The following is a 24,759-nucleotide window of genomic DNA, read 5'->3' as shown; positions in this document are numbered from 1 at the left end:
ATACTTAACTTAACAACATAGTAGTTAGAATTTATATGGTGTAATGCCATCCATCCATCACCATACATGTCTCGCGTCATGTCGTTTTTTTGTATGGCGGGTCTGCATTGCAGGTAGCACGCCAGGATAGAGAGGCGGCTAACCGAGCCCTCGTGGGCGGACATGATGCATTCCAAAATACGGACAACATCAGTGAAAGATTTTTGAGAGCACCGAGTTCTGAAATAGCATTTATGGACGCGCTCCTCGGTGAAGGCGGACAGCCTACACGTGGTCTCGATATGAACTGTTTCTCCATCATTAAAAAGATGGGCAACAGAAATCTTGAGGTAGTCGATATTCAAAGGAGCGGTGGGCCATAAAGGATGCCAGCAACGTGCGAGGATTTGAATACAGATGCCCTCCATGATGGGGAGACGAGATATGATCTCACCTAGGACGGCGTCGGGGAGATCGTTGATGTAGTCCGGACAACACTCCTCTTCTTCATCCTTGGATCGAGGGAAACCACGGTCGCCGCTTCCCTCCCCTCCGGCGACTAGCACACCACAAGAAGGCGGCATCACCGGCGGTGCCACTCTCGACCTCTTGGTGCTACGAGTAGTGCATTGTATCGCCACCTCAATTCCCGGGGTGGCGCCTCCCACGACCAATGCTCAGTGAGGTGGATCTAGAAAAATGAATTACAACCTGTCAATCGACAAAAGGACTTAAATACCAACGGGGAGCGAAGGGGATCAGATTAATTACCTCTTTTTTCTTTTGACGGGAGGGTCCAGGTTAATTACTACTCGTAACAAGTAAATGGTAGATGCCTACTTGAAACATTAAATTGAGCCACGGCTTTGATGTTGCGAGATGCACTGTTGTACTCGCAGACCAAGCACGAGCGTGCCCTTCCGTCATTCAATAGAAGAATCTATTCGACACCGGAAGCACGGTTCTACAGTCATCTTGCCTCTGCTAGCGGCAACATTTTCCACTCGCACGTTGACAATTAAGTCACTAGAAGATTCAAGGTTGTGCTTCTGCCTTGCAGATGATTCTACTGAAACACTCACGAACCAAACCAAGGAAGTGAAGTGATGGCCAAGGCACGGCTTGTCACGTACACGGCACACGGTCCTGCCTTCGGCATTGTAACGCGTTGTTCTACATGCCACATAGGCACGGTCGTGATTCCACGTGCTTCAATAGCATGTAAAGACGTGATTCTCTCATAGGAAACATCGTGAACCTACTGCCAGGCACTATGTCCATTTGTGAAACAGAAACGCAAACACAACCATGACCCGTTGTGTTTGAAATCTTTGCAACACAGAAGCACGACGTGAAGCTACATGAGGCATGGTTGAACACGCATCGCAAGTGTCAGTGTACAAAAGTATGGGTACTTCTGTACCCCTTACTTGTGCATGGACGGTCGCAGCCTCCCCTGCAGCAAGGCATGGCGAGGCAGAGGAAGACAACAGAAAGCAAACATGGGAGCAAGGAACGTCAAGAAAGCTGCCCAGAGTAGCAAGCTGCAAGAGGCAAGCAGGGCTACACCCGGCAACAAGCCTTGTCGAGGCAACCTGCAAAGCCCCCAGCAAGCCCCTTGCCGGGGGGGGGGGTGGCAACGAGAAAGCCAGCGAGGCCACCACTCTTGGGCTTGTGAGCTCTGACACCATCGGCAATGTTCAAGATCAAGACTCAAAGAGCAAATGCTTGGTAGCATGCAGCTCCACACAAAGATCGATGAACCACGAGTCCACATGGGACCAAATGACCAAGACCCCGGCAAGACCTTCGAGGTTTCTGCCACCTTACCACCACTCCAACGCGGTGATAAACATATACACAAGCACTCGGCACTAGGTAATGTCTCAATTTTGTGCAAGCATAATATAAGCATAGACATAGTTTTTCAATAAATGTATACCTTGTCTCGGCATCCAATAAGCGTCTGCTCAAATACATAAGGGCATGCTCTTTTCCTTCGGTATCTTGAGTCAAAACAGCACCAATAACACCTTCCTCTGCTGCGATATAATGCTTAAAAGGCTCTCTATGCTTGGGTTCTTTCATTACCGGAGGAGTGCACAAATAATTCTTTATCATATCAAAGGCTTCTTGCTGTTTTTCCCCCCAAGTGAAATCAACATCATTGTTTAACCGAAGGATAGGAGTAAATGCATCAACTTTCCCTGACAGATTAGCTATGAACCTCCTCAAATAATTGACCCTACCAAGGAACTTTTGCATATCTCTTTTGCATGTTGGAGCCTCCACTTTCTGTATGGCCTCTATCTTTTTGGGATCAATTTCGATGCCATCCTCATGAATAATGAAACCCAAAAATTTGCCAGCTGACACGCCAAATGCACACTTCAAAGGATTCATCTTCAGTCCATACTTTTTCATTCTTTCAAAAGCTAAACGCAAATCGGCCAAGTGAGATTCAAAAGCATCCTATTTGACAACAATATCATCAATATAAACTTCAAGTATGATACTGAGTAAATCATGAAAAATCAAATTCATAGCCCTTTGATATGTGGCTCCAACATTTTTTAATCCGAATGTTATCACTGTCCACTTGAATAAACCAAGGAAACCAGGACATCGGAAAGCTGTTTTGTACATGTCCTCTTCGGTCATAAAAATTTGATTGTATCCGGCATTACCATCTAGAAAGCTAATAACCTTATGTCCAGAAGCATCATTAATAAGCATATCGGCTATTCGAATGGGATACTCATCTTTGGGTGTAGCCCTATTCAAATCTCTGAAGTCAATGCACACCCTCAACTTGCCGGATCCCTTCTTTTCCACTGGGACAATGTTAGAAATCCACTTGGCATACCTGCAAGGTCGAATGAAATTAGCTTCAAGCAGTCGCCGATCTCTTCCTTGATCCGGTCATATGTTTTCGGATTAAACTTTCTGGCCGACTGTTTATAAGGTCTAAAACCGGCTTTTATAGGCAACCGATGGTCCACTAGCTCTCGGCTCAACCCTGGCATCTCATGATATTCCCATGCAAAGCAACAAACATATTCTTTCAATAGCTCGATTAATTTAGCCATACAATCGGCTTTCAAAATTTTGTTTATAAATGTTGGTCGAGTGACTGAACCATCTCCAATATCTATCTCTTCTAATGGATCCGCCGATGTAAAACCTTGTCCAAGTTTATCCATGTCATCCAACTCCTCTATAAACTCATACATATCGTCCTCACTCGACCGATATTTTACAAGATGTTTTTGTAACCACTCGGAACTAGAATCCATTAAAGCATATCAAACCATGGAGCCGATTGCATTCAGTCGGCTTTAAAGACACGGGCACAAAACCATTCTTGGTCGCGCTGAGAAAATCAAACTCTGATAGGTCACGTCCCGTCAAGCAAGTAGCATTGGGATGTTGCCAATCCACCGGTGCATTGGCCAAAGCAACACATGCCGAGTTATCCACATGAATAACTTCCACTTCATCATCAACCCACTGAATCAAAAACTGGTGCATGGTGGATGGCACGCACTGGTTTGCATGAACCCAATCACGGCCTAGTATGACATTGTAGTTACCTTGCACCTCAGCGACAAGGAATGCAGTAGCCAAAGTTTTGCTTCCGACTGTAAGCTCCACATACATTACACCTTTGGCTTCAGTTTTCTCTTTGCCTTCAAATCCGTTGAGCACCATATTCGTCTTCATCAGCTCTTCATCGGGCAAACCAAATTTTTTGAAGACCGAATAGGGCATAAGATTTACCACAGCACCACCATCAACAAGCATTCGACTGAGTGGCGATCCATTGATATGACCTCTGAGATACAATGGTTTCAAATGTGTTACTGTTTCTTTTGGCTTCTTGAATATTGCGTTTTTAGGGCTAAAATCCAGCTGAGCAACTTCGCCTTCCTCATCTACAGCACGAAACTCAGCAGGTAAGTAATATACCATAATGATATCCGTACCTTCATGAACCGGTGTAGACTCATAGTCCAACATATCAGCCTCTTCTTCAAGTGGATCGACCGATTCTGAAATCTGGCCGAGTGAAGGAGAAGTAAGAAGTGTCGCAGATGATGTAATAGCTATCGCATCGTCCTCCTTGGGTGGTGTACGCACTTCTGTTACAGATGTAGAAGTTGATGTATCTTGTATTTGTTTAGGCCTCCACACTTGTTTTGCTGGAACCATGGGCCGAGTGTCATTGAACAACTTATCCCTTTGCTTCTCGGCCTCTTGCTCTGCCATCTCTTGACTCCTTAACCTCTGTAGTTTCCTCTTCTGTGTCTTTGTTAGCCCTGGAGGACACCACTTTGGCTGAGTGTATTTAGCATCTCTCACCTTTACTTGCCTGGTACTTGCTTCATGGTGATTAACCGAGTGCTTTGGCACGATAACAAGTATCGGCTCAGTCGAGTGGTTATGCAAAGTCGGCTGTTGTATGGGGAATGTTTCGGTGCCCAAGATAAGTGAGTCGACATCCATTTTCTCCTTGCCTTTTCCCGACTCAACTGCTGCAACACTTGGTGACTTGACACACCATTCTTTTCGACTTTCCAGATGCATGAAATTTCCATTCGGGTGCACCTTTTTACTCAGATGGAATCCACTCGGATGGGCGTCAATCTGATGGAATCTACTCGGATGGAACTCACTCGGATGAAATCTACCCATCCATATTTTTTCATTTGGATAGCTTTCCGCCTGGGTACATTCTTACAATAGGATAGTTTCCACTCGGTTGCATATGTTGACCAGCCGACTGATAGTCACCAATGTTCAGTCGGCCATTATATGAGTAATCAAGTCGATTCCACACAGATTGCCTCTGCTCTTCTGAAAACTGCGCCCTTGGTCCACTCGGTTTCACATACTGACTGAATATATCATCTGATGGTGACCTTGGTCGTTTCAAGTATGATGGCCGATTAGAGCTGGAACCAGCCGACTGATTAGCATATTTGGACAGCAACATATCAAAAGTTGGCTTGATCCGCTTGCATTGCACTTTGGCTTCATTCCTCTTCCATTTGCCAACTTCTGGACTCTTGGGCTTGACAAATTTAACTCGAGTGTCCTGCTGCACCTGTCTTTGCCCCCCGAGTGTAGGATTCTTGATGGTGATCTTGATCACTTCCTTGCCATCGGGTTGCTTATCAAGCACAACATGTCTCCCAAGACCTTGTTGCCCTCCTGGTTCTTCCTGGGCTCACCAACAATGACATTAGCTTTATTAGCAGATTCGGCTACCTCCGGCCGAATGAGCAGCTTCTTCCCTTCTAAATCCATGGTGTTCATTGGAAAGGGCTGTTTATCAACTTGCATCTCAGAAAAGTTCAATCGTCCGTCATTAATGGCTGATTGTATCTATTGTTGAAAAACATTGCAATCGTTAGTAGCATGAGAAAAAGAATTATGATACTTGCAATAAGCACGCCGTTTCAGCTCTTCAAACGGCGGTAAAGTATGAGATATTCTAATAATCTTAGCCTGCAACAAAGCATCAAATATTTTATCACACTAAGCAATGTTAAAAGTAAACTTCATATCTTCATCACGATTCTTATGAATCGGTTTCAGATCATTGCAAGTAAAGGGTTTGGCCTTAGATGGCCAAACAAATTCAGTAGCAAAAACATCACCCTCATCGTCCGAGTGATCACTATAATATTCCACCATATTCATATTTGGACGATCGGCTTTGTACCTATGCACTTCTTTGAGATCTTTGCTTCGGCTTTCCTGAGATTTTCGTTAATATTTAAGAACTCATAGCCTTCTAACTTTTCTCTAATGGGAGTTCTCAAACCACTCAGCACTAGGTCTCCCAAGTCTCTCTCGGTTATCACCAAACTAAAACATCGGTTTTTCGTTTATCTGAATCTCTTGACGTAATCGGAGACCGATTCATCATGCTTCTGTTTAACCGATGTTAGATGTGACAACTTAAGTTCATTGTTGCCGCTGTAAAAGTGATCATGAAATTTCTGCTCTAGCTGCGACCAAAATCGAATGGAACCATGTGGTAAAGAAGAAAACCATGAAAATGCGGTACCAGTTAATGATAAAGGAAATAAACGCACTTTCAACTCATTTGGTGAACCTGCTACACCTAATTGTGCCTAGTATTGACTAACATGCTCCCATGTGGTTTTTGTGCCCTCTCCATTGAACTTACCAAAATCTGGAATTTTATATCCTGGAGGGCACTGGATGGCATCAAAGTACTCGGGGTACGGCTTTTGGTAAATCCGATTCCGAGGTAACTCAACCCCAAAATTCTCTCGAAGCATATTAGCCATCTCCTCTCTAAGATTAGCTAGACCATCATCCATAGTGGACGATGCAACTTGTGGCAGTGGCATAGGAGGAGTAGGACTACTAGTTGTAGGTAGGAACTGTGGCATGTATGTCGACCCATAATTTGCTAGTGGTCGAGTGGTTGTAGCTGTAGGTAAGGTTGGGTTCGGCGTTGCTACCGAACCTGGCATGCTCATAATAGGATTAATGGGTGGAGCCACAACCTGATTTGTTTGGGTAGGATAATAAGCCATCGGCACGGGAGGCGCCGATGCAATAGGTAAAGCCAGATTAGGGTTTTGCATACTAGCAACTACACCATCATTACCACTAGTCGATTGAGATGTATTATTCTGAGCATTAGTATTTTCTATGAAAGTTTGATAGACTAGATTGTTACCATCAGCAATACGACTTTTAATCTCAGCCCACTGCTCAGGAGAAAATGTAGTACTCACAGAAGGTTTAACATGCTCGGCTTGAAGAGGCGGGAACTTGATTTCTTCAATCGGAGTGATGTTGCCTTGGCGATCCTTCTTGAACTTTGCAAGGAACTCCTGCAAATCCTTCTCTTCGCGCGCCTTCTTGTACTCCTCATAGACTTGGCGATGATCGGTCGATATCTCATCAAGACTGGGCTTAATGATGTTATCGGCGTCTACCTCAGATGGCTTGGGAAGATCGGACATGGTGGATGATGATGATTGATCTTCGTTCCCCGGCGGAGTCGCAAAAAAGTGTGTTGACACACGAACACGTCATGTGTACCCTCGACGCCGGGGGTGATGCACCGCAGCTCACGTCGAAGGAGACCCGACCGACAGCGCGATATGCAAGTCAGTCGGCGGGCACTTTTTGCAGACCCGAAAACCCCACACCCCCGGGAGGGACCCCGTCAGGGAGTGCGACGGCTATGGGCTGCCCTAGGTCGATTCGCTAGCCCCTAGAGCCTCGAGATTTTCAGCTCTCAAACACGAAGAACAGCGAAGAATGAGAGAGAAAAATGATGGAGAGATAAAACGTAGATGAAAAAGTAGTATATTGATTTGTTCGATTGTGTGTTGTTCAATCGGCCGTCACCCCCAACATATATAAGAGGCGACTGGACTTCCCGTACAAGTAAAGGATTCATCTACGCTTTCCTTACAAGAAAAAATACATCAATTCGCGTCCTAGAGTCCTAGTTCTATTCCAACTCGGATTCAGTCTGAATCTGGCCCAAACTCTGTCTTCCTTCTTGTGCGGGCCGCCGAGCTTGCATATGATCTCCGATCAAGACGGCCCAAATATCAAACTTGTGCCCCTCGATGATACGAAAAACTCTCATGTTGATTACTTTTTCAAATAAGGCCATCTTGAATACTACTCGAGGTCATCTTTACCTTCCAGTCGGATTCGGTCTTGCAGTAGACTGGATTATCCGAGTCTCGTAGTGAACTTGTAGGCCATATACTATATCTGATGATGATGACTCCAAAACCAAAGTTTACCGTCTTGATGATATGCATAACTTCTGTATTGAACACTTCTTCATCCGAGGTCATCTTGATAAACTTTCGGGCACATGATTCGAGCTCATCCACTCGGATATTAGAGACTTTTACTCGGACCATCCAACTGGACTTTTTCACTCGGAAAACAATCTTTCACTTGGATGACTATATTTTTATTCGGATAATAATAAGTTCATCCGGTCAGCAAACTTCCACCCGACCGGTAATTTTCACTCGGATGATAAGCTTTTTATTGATCGGTAAGTTTTTACTCGAAAGTTAAGCTTTCACTCGATAGGTAAGTTTTCACTCGGACGGCAACCTTTTCACTCGACCGAAAACGTAGGCTGATCTTGATTTGTCTCCTCAGGTCCCATACGACCTCGGATCGTGACGAATTATATATGAAAATCGATCAGCTCGACGAGACAAAACTTTCTCATGTTTTAAGTTTTTCCGATTCAAGGACTTCTTAAGGGCCGAATTGCTCGCGCGACCCATCAGACAGGTTGTCTCGTACTTCGCGCCATATTTCCATTCAGCTTCAGTCTGCAGCGTATCGCCGCTAACTTTTGCATATGAACTCAGATTGAAATGATTTATATATCAAAATCTATTGCCTCGACGAGACAAAGACAATTCCTTTAGAGTACTCCTTCATCCGAGGTCGTCTTGAAGGCATGATCGGCCGAAAACCACTCAGAATATTGAATTCTGCCACTCGGAATACAATTTCGGCCCCTAAGATGGAGTCAGACGATGATAACCTAAACATCAAAGTTGTTCCACTCGGTGATGTGAAACTTTTCATGCTAAAAACCCTTTCACTCTGTATCTTGCCAAAATCAGGCGTCAACACAACCAAAAGAGAAGTCTCGTCGGACTAAGTAGACATCACCGACCCTGATCGTTGTATCTGAAGCTATTAAGCATTGCACTAAAAGTTTCTTATTTTGTCTTGTGTTACCTCGTGTTGTCAGTAACTTTGATAACAAATGTATTTTGGTTTCCTGGGTCACGTTCATTCCAAGTTTATGGATACAAATGTGAACATTAACATAATGGCCGATTCGAGAGATGTTTTCTTAAAAGCACGGGCGTGAAGTCTCTGCAGCCAACGTTCTTTGTAACAACTAGAGTCATGTCTTGTGCACTCAGGAAGGCGCTGACGTTCCTGCCTTTATTTGTTTTAGTGTTTTGGCTCACAGGCACGGGCATGGAGCACTCAAAGGCATGGTCGGTGGTATTACATAGAATCATGGTCGCCTATACTCGATCAGACGGAGATGCATGGGCACGATGCGCAAGACATGTGAGATGACATGGATACGGTTCAGGTGCAGAGACGCCGGTTACCTCCAAGTCCTCACCCTGCATGAAGCAAAGAACATAGATCATCAAATTAATAGAACAAACATCAGAACAAGTGCAACGCTATTCGAGAATCAAGGAAACTCAGTACCTCATGACATGTGGACAGAGACACGAACACGAATTCACCCAACGTGTCCAGTTTAGGTGTAGAGACAATAGTTATCGAACAGTGGTCGTCCTCTTTATCGCGGATCAACCGTTGAAGAGAAGATGCATCCTCAATAATGAGTTCGCCGTATTTACAACAAATACCAATGCTTACAAGTTTAGACATGTTTATTGTGATGCGACGAACTCCTCCAATGAAAATAAGCAGCAGAGACTCAAGTGCAGGGCAACTAGATTCGATTATGCTTTGAAGTGAGACGTCTGATATATCAACTTCCACAAGCTATAGTCTTTTCACTAGCGGGAGCTTAAGCACCCCTACATAATTGTCTGGTATTTAGCAAAGAGCAAAGGCGAGGGTGTGGAGAGAGGAGGAAAACCAAAACACAGACTCCAACGTTGAGGGCCTAGATGAAGTGCATACATCCAGTGGTGTGACCGCTTGCCTGGGAACAGATAGTAGAACTCAGGAACCTGGAGAATGTTCATCTTTGAGGATCGGAGCCAGGCATCAATGATGGTGGGTCTGCACCGCAGGTAGCACACCAGGATAGAGAGGTGGCTAACCGAACCCTCATGGGCGGACATAATGAATTCCGAAAGACTGACAACATTACCGACAGAATTTCAAGAGCACCGAGTTCTGAAATAACATCTGCGGACAACTGCGGTGATGGCGGACAGCTTGAAGATGGTCACGATATGAATTGTTTCTCAATCGTTAAAAATATGGGCAACAGAGATCTTGCGACAGTCGAGATTCAGAGGAGTGGTGGGCCATAAAAGACGCCACCGACGAGCGAGGATTCGATTACAGATGCCCTCCTTGATGGGGATACGAGATATGATCTCACCTAGGACGGCGTCGTGGAGATCGCTGATGCGGTCCGGACGACATCCCTCTTCTTCCTGATCGGATCGGCCGCTTCCCTCCCCTATGGCGACCAGCACACCACTAGAAGGCGGCATCGCCGATGGCACCACTCTCGCCCTCTTGGAGCTAGGAGCAGCACATTCCATCTCAGTCTCCATTGCAGGGGTCATGCCGCACAGGACCAGTGCTTAGTGAGATGGATCTCGAAAAATTGATTATATCCTGTCGACCCACGAAACAACTTAAATACCGAGGGGGAAGGGAGGGGTACAGATTAATTACCTCTCCTTTATTTTTTCTGTAAATAGTAGATGCCTGCTTGAAAAGTTAAATACAGTCACGACTTTGCTTATACAAGATGCACTATTGAACACGCAGACCAGGCACGGGCGTGCCCCTCCGTGTTTTAATTTTTTACGGCACACATACATTAAAAGATTCTGTTCCACGCCGGAAGCACAGGTGGGCGGCACACAAAGGCATGGTGTGGTATTATATGGAGTCATCTTAGCTTGTGTTTGTGTTACAAATGATTTCGTCAACTTGTTCATACGGAGAGGCACAGACGTGAACCCGTGGAGGCATGGTGTGGTATTACATAAAGTCATGTTCGTGCGTTTACTGCAGAAACACAACAGAATTGGATTCAGATGTGAACCCTCACTGTTTACTTTGTGAGGCAATGAATGCCGATCCGAGAGACACTGTCCTTAGAATCATGGGCAAGAACTCTATACAACCATGGTTCTACACCGAGGAGCCACTGTCAAACACACGGAAGTGAAGCAACACGGGCCACACTTTTAGTAGTAGAAGAAGAACTTTCTCAGATGGCGTTGCTCCTTTGTTAGGCGCACAGTAGGATAGTTGTGGAAGGCATGTTTTTCAAGAAGAGAACGAATGTCACGATGCCACGACAAGGTGCAAGCATGGTTGTACAGATGCACTATTTAACAGTCACGACTTTGATTATACAAGATGCACTGTTGAACACACAGACCAGGCACTGGCGTGACCCTCCGTGTTTTAATTTTTTATGGCACACATACAATTAAAGAATCTGTTCCATGCTAGATGCACGGTTCTATAATCATCTTGACTCTGTGAGCTGCAAAATTTTAAATATGAAGTCAATGGAATTTGATTCGGAGATATTCATATTCATATTGATTCAGAGAAAAACAGAAAGATGCAGAGTAGCATACATAGAGATATTCACAAATAATTTCAGAGTAGCACATAGTACCATACATATTGATTCTCATTTAGATCTTACAAAGAAGACCACTTATACATAGATAGGAAGATAGATAAATAGATAGATTGAAACATAGAGAAAATAGATCGGTCATAACGCTGGAAGAAACGATCCCACTTTGTCGTAGTAGCTAGATGAGGAGCCATCACTGCTCTTCTCCTCGCCCAAGAAAATGATCTGCATGAAGCTCCTTCCCCTTCCATGAGGGAAAACAAGCTTGAGCTCTTCATCGTTGCACTTCCATATCACCTTATCGGAGAGCCGGTGGTTGTACTCTTGCTCCTGCTCATCCTGGGCGGCCACCTCTTCCCTTTGCCTGTGACTCCTCCTCCACCTCCTCCTCCTCTGTTGTGTTACTGGAGGCCTCACCTCCATGGCCTCTCCCTCCTCCTGTGTTACATCTCCCATATCAGGATCAAGATCCATCTCTAGGGTTTGATGTGGGTGGCAGCTGATGGAGTGGCTGGGAAAGGGTGGCCGGTGTCGGGAGGCGTTTATATTGACACTTTTGGAGGGACACAATGACCCATTCGAGAGACGTTGTTCTTAAAAGCACGGGCGTGATGTTCGTATCAAGTAGCCTCATGACTTGTGGACTCACGATAGCGTGGACCTTCATGGCTGCCTGGCGTTATCTATTTCAGTGTTTCGGGTCACAGGCACGGGTGGGCAGCACACAAAGGCACACAAAGGCATGTCAACTCGTTCAGACGGAGAGGCACGGACGTGAACCCGTGGAGGCATGGTGGGGTCTTACATAGAGTCACGTTCATGCGTTTACTGCAGAAACACAACATAATTGGATTCAGATGTGAACCCTCACTATTTACTTTGTGAGGCAATGAATGGACGCTCCGAGAGACACTGTCCTTAGAAGCACGGGCAAGAACTCTGTACAACCACGGTTCTGTACCAAGGAGCCACTATCAAATGCACAGAAGTGAAGCAACGAGAGCCACATTTTTAGTAGTAGAAGAAGCACTTTATCACCTGGCGTTGCTCCTTTGTTAGGCACACAGTAAGATGGTTGTGGAAGGCACATTTTTCAAGTAGAGAATAAACTTCACGATGCCACGACAAGGTGAAAGCATGGTTGTGAGTCTGCAGTGTCACGAATAGAATCCTCGACACGTATTTGGGTGTGGCCTCTTGAGTAGAAACATGGTTGTGTGGTCACCAGAGGCACTACGTAACACCCCGCGAAACACATTGTGTTGACCGCTGTGGTGGCTATCTATACAAGCAAACCTATGGCCCTTATAATATTTTCTCTGCTGAGTAATAAAAATACCTAAACAAGAAAAAATTGTTCTGCTTAAATTTATTTTGTTTCTATAACTGTACCACATAAACTTACAAGCCGTTTTTATAACCACAGTACGAGGAGCAGAAACAGTGCAAGGGCTCAAATGCAGCTCCATCAATGCAAGGCTCAGCTGCAGCTCCTCAGTGTGTATGGCAGGTAGATACGAGAAGCACTACTCTACCCGTAACACATGCACGGTTGTGCATGCATTGTGTGCATGACAGGTACATACGAGAGGCACTGTCGTACATACAACACAGGCATGGTTACACATACAGCGTGCATCTCTCCACTGAAAAATGAAATCTACTTTATGTCTTTTAACCTTGGTGCCACAACATTTTATAGTCCTTCGGCCCGTACAAAGCTGCAAAACCCCACATTTGACACAATAGTAGATAAAAGTACTATTGGGGGACGCGGTAATTTCAAAAAAATTCCTACGATCACGCAAGATCTATCTAGGTGATGCATAGAAACGAGAGGGGAGAGTGTGTCCACGTACCCTCATAGACCGAAAGTGGAAACGTTTCAATAACGCGGTTGATGTAGTCAAACTTCTTCACGATCCATCCGATCAAGTACCCAACGCACGGCACCTCCATGTTCAGCACACGTTCAGCTCAATGACGTCCCTCGTACTCTTGATCCAGTTGTACACGTTAAGCGTGCGCATCCTACGGGTTCGAGAACTATGTAGACATGACCGCGACACATCTCCGGTCAATAACCAATAGCAGAACCTGGATGCTCATATTGGCTCCTACATATTCTACGAAGATTTTTATCAGTCAAAACGCATAACAACATACGTTGTTCCCTTTGTCATCGGTATGTTAATTGCCCGAGATTCGATCATTGGTATCATCATACCTAGTTCAATGTTGTTACCGGCAAGTCTCTTTACTCGTTCCGCAATGCTTCATCCCGCAACTAACTCATTAGTCACATTGCTTGCAAGGCTTATAGTGATGAGCATTACCGAGAGGGCCCAGAGATACCTCTCCGAAACACGGAGTGACAAATCCTAATCTCGATCTATGCCAACCAAACAACACCTCGGAGACACCTGTAGAGCATCTTTATAATCACCCATTTGCGTTGTGATGCTTGATAGCACAGAAGGTGTTCCTCCGGTATTCAGGAGTTGCATAATCTCATAGTCTGAGTAACATGTATAAGTCATGAAGAAAGCAGTAGCAATGAAACTGTAATGATCATGATGCTAAGATAACGGATGGGTCCTAATGATGTGATCCCATTCATCAAATGACAACACATGTCTATGGTTAGGAAACATAACCATCTTTGATTAATGAGCTAGTATAGTAGAGGCATACTAGGGACAATATGTTTTGTCTATGTATTCACATATGTACTAAGTTTCCAGTTAATACAATTATAGCATGAATTATAAACATTTATCATGAAATAAGGAAATAAATAATAACTTTATTATTGCCTCTAGGGCATATTTCTAGTTTTCCACTTGCGCTGTGATTTAACATCAATAGTTCACATCTGTATGTGATTAACACTCATAGGTCACATCGCCATGTGACCAACAACCAAAGTGTTTACTAGAGTCAATAATCTAGTTCACATTGCTATGTGATTAACACCCAAAGAGTACTAAGGAGTGATCATGTTTTGCTTATCAGAGAAGTTTAGTCAACGGGTCTATCACCTTCAGAGTCGTATGTATTTTGCAAATATTCTATGTCTACAATGCTCTGCATAGAGCTACTCTAGCTAGTTGCTCACACTTTCAATATGTATCCAAATTGAGACTTAGAGTCATCTGGATTGGTGTAAAAGCTTGCATCAACGTAACTCTTTATGACGAACTCTTTATCACCCCCATCACCGAGAAACATTTCCTTAGTCCTCACTAAGGATAATTTTGACTGCTTTCAAGTGATCTACTCTTAGATCATTATTGTACCCCCTTTCCAAACTCATGGCAAGGTACACAATAGGTCTGGTACACAGAACAACATACATTATAGGACCTATGACTGTGGCATAGGGAATGACTTTCATTCTCTTTCTATCTTCTGCCGCGGTCGGGCTTTGAGTCTTACTCAACTTTATAATACAGACAAGAACTCCTTCTTTGATTGATCCATTTTGAACTCTTTCAAAAACTTGTTAAGGTATTTACTCATTGAAAAAAATTATCAAGCGTCTTGATCTATCTCTATATATCTTGATGCCCAATATGTAAGCAACTTCACCGAGGTCTTTCATTGAAAAACTCTTATTTAAGTATCCCTTTATGCTATCCGGAAATTCTATATCATTTCAATCAACAATAAGTCATCCACATATAATATTAGAAATGCTACAGAGCTCCCACTCACTTTCTTGTAAATGCAGGCTTCTCCAAAAGTCTATATAAAACCATATGCTTTGATCACACTATCAAAGCATTTATTCCAACTCCGAGAGGCTTCCACGAGTCCATAAATGAATCGCTGGACCTTGCACACTTTGTTAGCACCCTTTGGATCGACAAAATCTTCCGGTTGCATCATATACAACTCTTCTTCCAGAAATCCATTCAGGAATGCAGTTTTGACATCCACCTGCCAAATTTCATAGTCATAAAACGCAACAATTTCTAACATGATTCGAACAGACTTAAGCATCGCTACGGGTGAGAAAGTCTCATCATAGTCAACTCTTTGAATTTGCCGAAAACCTTTTGCGAAAAGTCGAGCTTTGTAGGTAGTAACACTACTATCAGCGTCCGTCTTCCTCTTGAAGATTCATTTATTTAATATGGCTTGCCGATCATCGGGCAAGTCCACCAAAGTTCACACTTTGTTCTCATACATGGATCCCATCTCAGATTTCATGGCCTCAAGCCATTTCGCAGAATCTGGGATCATCATCGCTTCCTCATAGTTTGTAGGTTCATCACAGTCTAGTAACATGACTTCCAAAATAGGATTACCGTACCACTCTGGTGCGGATCGTACTTTGGAAGACCTACGAGGTTCGGTAGTAACTTGATTTGAAGTTTCATGATCATCATCATTAGCTTCCTCACTAATTGGTGTAGGAATCACTAGAACTGATTTCTGTGATGAACTACTTTCCAATTCGGGAGAAGGTATAGTTACCTCATCGAGTTCTACTTTCCTCCCACTCACTTCTTTCGAGAGAAACTCCTTCTCTAGAAAGGATCCATTTTTAGCAAAGAATATCTTGCCTTCGGATCTGTGATAGAAGGTGTACCTGATACGTCTCCGTCGTATCTATAATTTTTGATTGTTCCATCCTAATATTCTTCAACTTTCATATACTTTTGGCAAGTTTTTATACTATTTTTTGGACTAACATAATGATCCAGTGCCGAGTGCCAGTTCCTGTTTGTTGCATGTTTTCTGTTTCGCAGAAACCCAATATCAAACGGAATCCAAACGGGATAAAAACGGTCGGAGAACTATTTTGGAACATTTGGATTTTCCAAAGGAAGAATCAACGCGAAACGGTGTTCGAGGTGGCCACGAGACAGGGGGCCGCGCCCACCCCCCTGGGCGCGCCTGGCACTCTCGTGGGCCACCCGTAAGGCGGTTAGCGCTCTTCTTTTGCTGCAAGAAAGCTAATTTTATGAGAAAAATCTATGCGAAAGATTCACCCCAATCGGAGTTATAGATCTCCAGATATAAAGGAAATAGTGAAGGGTCAGAATCAGATAACGCAGAAACAGAGAGATAGATCCAATCACGGACGGGCTCTCGCCCCTCCCACACCATGGGAGCCAAGGACCAGAGGGGAAACCCTTCTTCCATCTAGGGAGGAGATCAAGGAAGAAGAAGAAGAAGAAGAAGGGGGGTTTTCTCCCCCTTGCTTCCGGTGGCGCCGGAGCGCTGCCGGGGGCCATCATCATCACCGCGATCTTCACCAACACCGCCATCATCTTCACCAACATCTCCATCACCTTCCCCGATCTATATCCAGCGGTCGACTCTCCCGCAACCCACTGTACCCTCTACTTGAACATGGTGCTTTATGCTTCATAGTATTATCCAATGATGTGTTGCCATCCTATGATGTCTGAGTAGATTTTCGTTGTCCTATCGGCGATTGATGAATTGCTATGATTGGTTCGAGTTGCATGTTTTATTATTGGTGCTGCCCTATAGTGCTCTCCGTGCCGCGTAAGTGTGAGTGATCCCCAGTGTAGGGTTTGCAATATTTTCATGATTTGCTTATGGTCGGTGGCGTGAGTGACAGAAGCACATACCCGAGTAAGTAGGTTGTTTGTGTATGGGATAAAGGGGACTTGATACTTTAATGCTATGGTTGGGTTTACCTTAATGAATCTTTAGTAGTTGCAGATGCTTGCTAGAGTTCCAATCATAAGTGCATATGATCCAGGTAGAGAAAGTATGTTAGCTTATGCCTCTCCCTCAAATAGAATTGCAATAGTGATTACCAGTCTAGTAACGTAGTCAATTGCCTAGGGACAATTCCACAACTCCTACCACCACTTTTCCGCACTCGTTATATTTACTTTATTGCTTCTTTATCTAAACAGCCCCTAGTTTATATTTACTTGCTCTTTATTATCTTGCAAACCTATCCAACAACTCCTACAAATTACTTCTAGTTTCATACTTCTTCTAGGTAAAGCGAACGTCAAGCGTGCGTAGAGTCGTATCAGTGGCCGATAGGGCTTGAGAGAGTATTTTTTCTATCTTTAGCTCCTCGTTGGGTTCGACACTCTTACTTATCGAAAGAGGCTAAAACTATCTCGTATACTTGCGGGTTATTAAGACCTTTTTCTGGTGCCGTTGCCGGGGAGTCATAGCGTGAGGTGAATATTCTCGTGTGTGCTTGTTTGCTTTATCACTAAGTAATTTTTATTTGCTGTTCTAAGTTGTTCTATACCTTTAGTTATGGATATGGAACACGAAATACCAAAAAAATTAGGTGTACTTGCTACTCATAGAGATGGGGTAACTCCTAAAACCCTCGATTCTCACTTTGTGGATAATCCTGAGAAAACCCCATTCAACTTTATAATGGGAGACACGTTGGATCAACGTGAATACTTTAGGGATTATTGCTTGACACAAAAAGGGAAACTATTATGGGATCAATTTATTATGTTACGTTCGTATGCTCGGGATCTATGCTTGAGATATGATATTACTTGTTGCTCTAGGATGAAGGCTCCACACCTTCCCTTTTCATGCAAATTTAATGAGAATGAAACCTTAGCTTCTTATGCTAATGGTATATATGATTACTATGATGTTGAACAAATTGAAGAATTTGTTGCTTTTAAGGCTGCTTATGAAATTGAATCTTTGTTTGAAAAGTATGAAGCTTTTGATGATGATGTTTATAGGCCTGAAAATTTCGCTATACTTAGATATTGCTATGAAAATTATGAATACAATTACTATATTAATGCATTGATTGAGAGAGTCTTCGTTGTCCAAGAAGAGACTAATATTTTCCAGGAAGCTATGGAAGAAGAAATTGATGAAACTGTGAGCTCATTGGATGAAAAAGATGATGAGGAGAGCGAAGAACAAAAGGAGGAAGAGCGGATTGATCACCCGTGCCCACCTTCTAATGAGAGTAACTCTTCAACTTATACATTGTTTAATTCCCCTTCATGCTTATCGAAGGATGATTGCTATGATGATTGCTATGATCTCGTTGATTCTCTTGAAATATCCCTTTTTGATGATGCTTGTGGCCAAGATGCCAATATGAATTATACTTATGGAGATGAACTAGCTATAGTTCCTTATGTTAAACATGAAATTGTTGCTATTGCATCCACGCATGATAGTCCTATTATCTTTTTGAATTCTCCCAACTACACTATATCGGAGAAGTTTGTGCTTATTAAGGATTATATTGATGGGTTGCCTTTTACCATTGCACATGATGATTTTGATGAATATAATATGCATGTGCTTGCTGCTCCTACTTGCAATTATTATGATAGAGGAACTACATCTCCACCTCTTTATGTTTCCAATATGATAAAATTGCAAGAAACTGCTAATACTATGCATTGGCCTTTACTTGGTGTGCATGGATTGTTCTTTTATGACATCCCTATGCATAGGAAGAGAGTTAGACTTCATTGTTGCATGATATATGTTACTTTGTGCTCACTACTAAATTACAAAATCATTGTTAATTAAAATTTGCTTTGATATACCTTGGGATCCGGGTGGATTCATTACTTGAGCACTTTATGCCTAGCTTAATGGCTTTAAAGAAAGTGCTGCCAGGGAGACAACCCAGAAGTTTTAGAGAGTCATTTATTTCTGTTGAGTGCTTTTATATAGTTTAAGAACAAAATAAAATAAAGAGGGGAACCTAAAAACTTTTCAAAAAGGAAAGTGGAAGTGAGAAAGACAAGCATTGTTGAAGTGGGAGAGATCCTTGAACTTTGTTCATGTTCACGGAAACTTTGTGAATCTTAATGGCAGAAACTTTCCAACAAAAATAATTATCCCCTTGTACAATTCCATTGTATTATAAAAATAATGTGGCAAGGTTTGCCTTTAGGATGTTTACAATGCTTGTTGGTTTGTACGGTGCAGGACAGAAACTTTGGCTGTAGTGCGCGATTCTACATTTTTGAAGAGAACGTCAATTACTTCTGATTCCTTTTGCAGTGTATTTCTGTACAATGTTTTGATATTTCTTAATTTTTGTAGAATTTTTGGGGTACTAGAAGTATGGTGAATGTTGAGATTTCTACAGACTATTCTGTTTTTGACAGATTCTGTTTTTGATGCATAGTTTGCTTGTTTTGATGAATCTATCAATTTATATCAGTGGATTAAGCCATGAAAAAGTTATATTACAGTAGACACAATGAAAAAATAAAATATTAATTGGTTTGCTACAGTAATTAGAGTGGTGATTTTCTTTATTATACTGACGGATCTTACCGAGTTTTCTGTTGAAGTTTTGTGTGGATGAAGTGTCTAATCGAGTAGGTCTCGATATGAGGAAAAGGAAGAGAGGCAAGACATCAAGATAGGGGATGCCCAAGGCACCCCAAGTAAATATTCAAGGAGACTCAAGCATCTAAGCTTGGGGATGCCCTGGAAGGCATCCCCTCTTTCTTCAACAAGTATCGGTATGTTTTCGGATTCATTTCGTTCATGCATTATGTGCAAGTCTTGGAGCGTCTTCTGCATTTAGTTTTCAATTTTATTTTATGCACCATGCTGGTATGAGATAGTCCTTGTTTGATTTATAGAATTCTCATTGCACTTCATTTAAATCTTTTGAGTATGGCTTTATAGAATGCTTCATGTGCTTCACGTATATCGTTTGAAGTTTGGATTGCCTGTTTCTCTTCACATAGAAAACCGCCATTTGTAGAATGATCTTTTGCTTCATTTATATTTGTTAGAGCGTGGGCCTATCTTTTGTAGAAATAATTAATCTCTCTTGCTTAATGTATATCAATTTAGAGAGATGACAGGAATTGGTCATTCACATGGTTAGTCGTAAAATCCTACATAAACTTGTAGATCGCTGAATATGATATGTTTGATTCCTTGCAATAGTTTTGCGATATAAAGGTGTTGATATTAGAGTCATGCTAGTGGGTGGTTGTGGATTGTAGAGACACTTGTGTTGAGGTTTGCATGTCCCGTAGCATGCACGTATGGTAACCTTTGTGTGACAAATTTGAAGCATGGGGTGTTTCTTTGATTGTCTTCCTTATGAGTGGCAATCGGGGACGAGCGATGGTCTTTTCCTACCAATCTATCCCCCTAGGGGCATGCGTAGTAATACTTTTCTTCGAGGCTAATAAACTTTTGCAATAAGTATATGAGTTCTTTATGACTAATGTGAGTCCATGGATTATACGCACTTTTACCTTTCCATCATTGCTAGCCTCTTCGGTACCATGCATTGCCCTTTCTCACCTTGAGAGTTGGTGCAAACTTTGCCGGTGCATCCAAACCCCGTGATATGATACGCTCTATCACACATAAGCCTCCTTATATCTTTCTCAAAACAGCCACCATACCTACCTATTATGGCATTTCTATAGCCATTCCGATATATATTGCCATGCAACTTCCATCATCATCATATACATGACTTGAGAATTTATTGTCATATTGCTTTGCATGATCGTAAGATAGCTAGCATGATGTTATCATGGCTTGTCCGTTTTGATGTCATTGCTACGCTAGATCATTGCACATCCCGGTACACCGCCGGAAGCATTCATATATAGTCATATCTTTGTTCTAGTATCGTGTTGTAATATTGAGTTGTAAGTAAATAAAAGTGTGATGATCATCATTATAGAGCATTACCCCATGAAAAAAACGAAAAAAAGGAAAGGCCAAAGAAGCCTAAATAAAAAAGGGGGCCAAAGAAGCCCACCGAAAAAAAAGAAAAAAGAAAAAAAAAGAAAAAAAAAGAAAAGAAAAGGGGCAATGTTACTATCCCTTTTCCACACTTGTGCTTCAAAGTAGCACCGTGTTCTTCATATGGATTATCTCCTATGTTGTCACTTTCATATACTAGTGGGAATTTTCATTATAGAACTTGGCTTTTATATTCCAATGATGGGCTTCCTCAAATGCCCTAGGTCTTCATGAGCAAGCAAGTTGGATGCACACCCACTAAGTTTCTTTTGTTGAGCTTTCATACATTTATAGCTCTTAGTGCATCCGTTGCATGGCAATCCCTACTCCTCACATTGACATCAATTGGTGGGCATCTCCATAGCCCGTTGATTAGCCGCGTCGATGTGAGACTTTCTCCCTTTTTGCCTTCTCAATATAAACCTCCACCATTATATTCTATTCCACCTATAGTGCTATATCCATGGCTTGCGCTCATGTATTGCGTGAGAGTTGAAAAAGCTGAAGCGCGTTAAAAGTATGAACCAATTTCTCGGCTCGTCATCGGGGTTGTGCATGATGGGAGCATTTTGTGTGACGAAGATGAAGCAAGGCCAAGCTGTATCATTTTGTAGGGATAAGCTTGCTTTGGCCTTGTTGTTTTGAAAAGACATGATTGCTTTATTGGTATGCTCGAAGTATTATCTTTTTTGTGTCAAATGATAGACTATTGCTTTGAAATACTCATGTTGTAATATTCATGCCATGATTAGATATTTGATCAAGATTATGCTAGGTAGCTTTCCACATCAAAAATTATCTTTTTTATCATTTACCTACTCGAGGACGAGCAGGAATTAAACTTGGGGATGCTGATATGTCTCCGTCCTATATATAATTTTTGATTGTTCCATGCCAATATTCTTCAACTTTCATATACTTTTGGCAACTTTTTATACTATTTTTGGGACTAACATATTGATCCAGTGCCCAGTGCCAGTTCCTGTTTGTTTCATGTTTTATGTTTCGCAGAAACCCAATATCAAACGGAATCCAAACGGGATAAAAACAGATGGAGAATTATTTTGGAATATTTGGGATTTTCCAGAGGAAGAATCAACGCGAAACGGTGTCCGAGGTGGCCACGAGACAGGGGGGCGCCCACTCCCCTGGGAGCGCCTGGCACTCTAGTGGGCCACCCGTAAGGCGGTTGACTCTCTTCTTATGCCGCAAGAAAGCTAATTATATGAGAAAAATCTAGGCGAAAGATTCACCCCAATCGGAGTTACGGATCTCCAGATATAAAGGAAACGGTGAAGGGGCAGAATCAGAGAACGCAGAAATAGAGAGATAGATCCAATCTCACAGGGGCTCTCGCCACTCCCATGCCATGGGAGCCAAGTACCAGAGGGGAAACCCTTCTCCCATCTAGGTAGGAGGTCAAGTAAGAAGAAGAAGAAGGGGGTCTCTCTCCCCCTTGCTTCCGGTGGCGCCGAAGCGCTGCCGGGGGCCATCATCATCACCGCGATCTTCACCAACACCGTCGTCATATTCACCAACATCTCCATCACCTTCCTCCATCTATATCCAGCGGTCCACTCTCCCGCAACCCGCTGTACCCTCTACTTGAACATTGTGCTTTATGCTTCATATTATTATCCAATGATGTGTTGCCATCCTATGATGTCTGAGTAGATTTTCATTGTCCTATCGGTGATTGATGAATTGCTATGATTGGTTTGAGTTGCATGTTTTATTATTGGTGCTGCCCTATAATGCTCTCCGTGTTGTGCAAACATGAGGGATCCCCGCTGTAGGGTTTGCAATATGTTCATGATTTGCTTATGGTGGGTGGCGTGAGTGATAGAAGCACATACCCGAGTAACTAGGTTGTTTGCGTATGGGATAAAGGGGACTTGATACTTTAATGCTATGGTTGGGTTTTACCTTAATGAATCTTTAGTAGTTGCAGATGCTTGCTAGAGTTCCAATCATAAGTGCATATGATCAAGTAGAGAAAGTATGTTAGCTTATGCCTCTCCCTCAAATAGAATTGCAATAGTGATTACCGGTCTAGTAACGTAGTCAATTGCCTAGGGACAATTCCACAATTCCTACCTCCACTTTTCCACACTCGTTATATTTACTTTATTGATTCTTTATCTAAACAGCCCCTAGTTTATATCTACTTGCTCTTTATTATCTTGCAAACCTATCCAACAACTCCTACAAAGTACTTCCAGTTTCATACTTGTTCTAGGTAAAGCAAACGTCAAGCGTGCGTAGAGTCGTATCAGTGGCTGATAGGACTTGAGAGAGTATTTGTTCTACCTTTAGCTCCTCGTTGGGTTCGACACTCTTACTTATCGAAAGAGGCTACAACTATCCCGTATACTTGCGGGTTATCAGTACCCAACTATTTCCTTTGGGTATCCTATGAAGACGCACTTCTCCAATTTGGGTTCGAGCTTATCAGGTTGAAGCTTTTTCACATAAGCATCGCAGCCCCAAACTTTAAGAAATGACAACTTTGGTTTCTTGCCAAACCACAGTTCATAAGGCGTCGTCTCAACAGATTTCGATGGTGCCCTTTTTAACGTGAATGCAGCTGTCTCCAATGCATAACCCCAAAACGATAGTGGTAAATCGATAAGAGACATCATAGATTGCTCCATCTAATTAAGTGTGGTTACAATGTTTGGACACACCATTACGCTATGGTGTTCCAGGTGGCGTGAGCGGTGAAACTATTCCACATTGTTCTAAATGAAGGCCAAACTCGTAACTCAAATATTCTCCTCCATGATCACATCATAGAAACTTTATTTTCTTGTTATGATGATTCTCCACTTCACTCTGAAATTGTTTGAACTTTTCAAATGTTTCAGACTTGTGTTTCATTAAGTAGATATACTCATATCTTCTTAAATCATCTGTGAAGGTCAGAAAATAACGATGCCCGCCACAAGCATCAACACTCATTGGACCGCATACATCAGTATCTATTATTTCCAATAAGTCACTAGCTCATTCCATTGTTCTGGAGAATGGAGTTTTAGTCATCTTGCCCATAAGGCACGGTTTGCAAGCATCAAATGATTCAAAATAAAGTGATTTACAAAATTCCATCTCTATGGAGTTTCTTTATGCACTTTACACCGATACACTACAAAAAAAAGACACATCCGTGACATTTTGGGCCGAACGAATTTTTTTTCTTTCATACATATGACACTTCTATGACGATATTTGTGACAAAACCCAGTATCATCATAGATGTGGTGGGCTCCTACTTCTATGACAAAAAATCATGACAGAAAATGGGCTTTTCGTCCTGGGCTGGCCGGAGACGCAGTTGCATGACATTCTTTGGGCCGTCCAGGACGGAAAAAACCATGGTAGAAGCGAGGGCGAGGAAAATTTCGGGGAGTTCCCGGTTACGGTGGGAGGTCGGGGGCCGAGCGATGCGTGTTTCTCTTGTATGCGTACGTGCGTGTGTGCGATGCGTTGGCTCTAACTGAACCCGAGCAAGGCGTTGGGCTCTAACTGAACCCGAGCGATTGCACTACAGGCTACGCGTTACTGAACCCGAGCGATCAATCGATGGTTGTGAACTGAACCCGATCGAGCGATTCTTCGCTACTGCTGCTAACTGAAGCCGATCTATTGGACGAACAGTGAGC

The sequence above is a fragment of the Triticum aestivum genome, chromosome 7B (assembly GCF_018294505.1).
Source record: "Triticum aestivum cultivar Chinese Spring chromosome 7B, IWGSC CS RefSeq v2.1, whole genome shotgun sequence".
In the NCBI taxonomy this organism is placed as follows: Eukaryota; Viridiplantae; Streptophyta; class Magnoliopsida; order Poales; family Poaceae; genus Triticum; species Triticum aestivum.
This window is presented reverse-complemented; position numbering follows the sequence as displayed.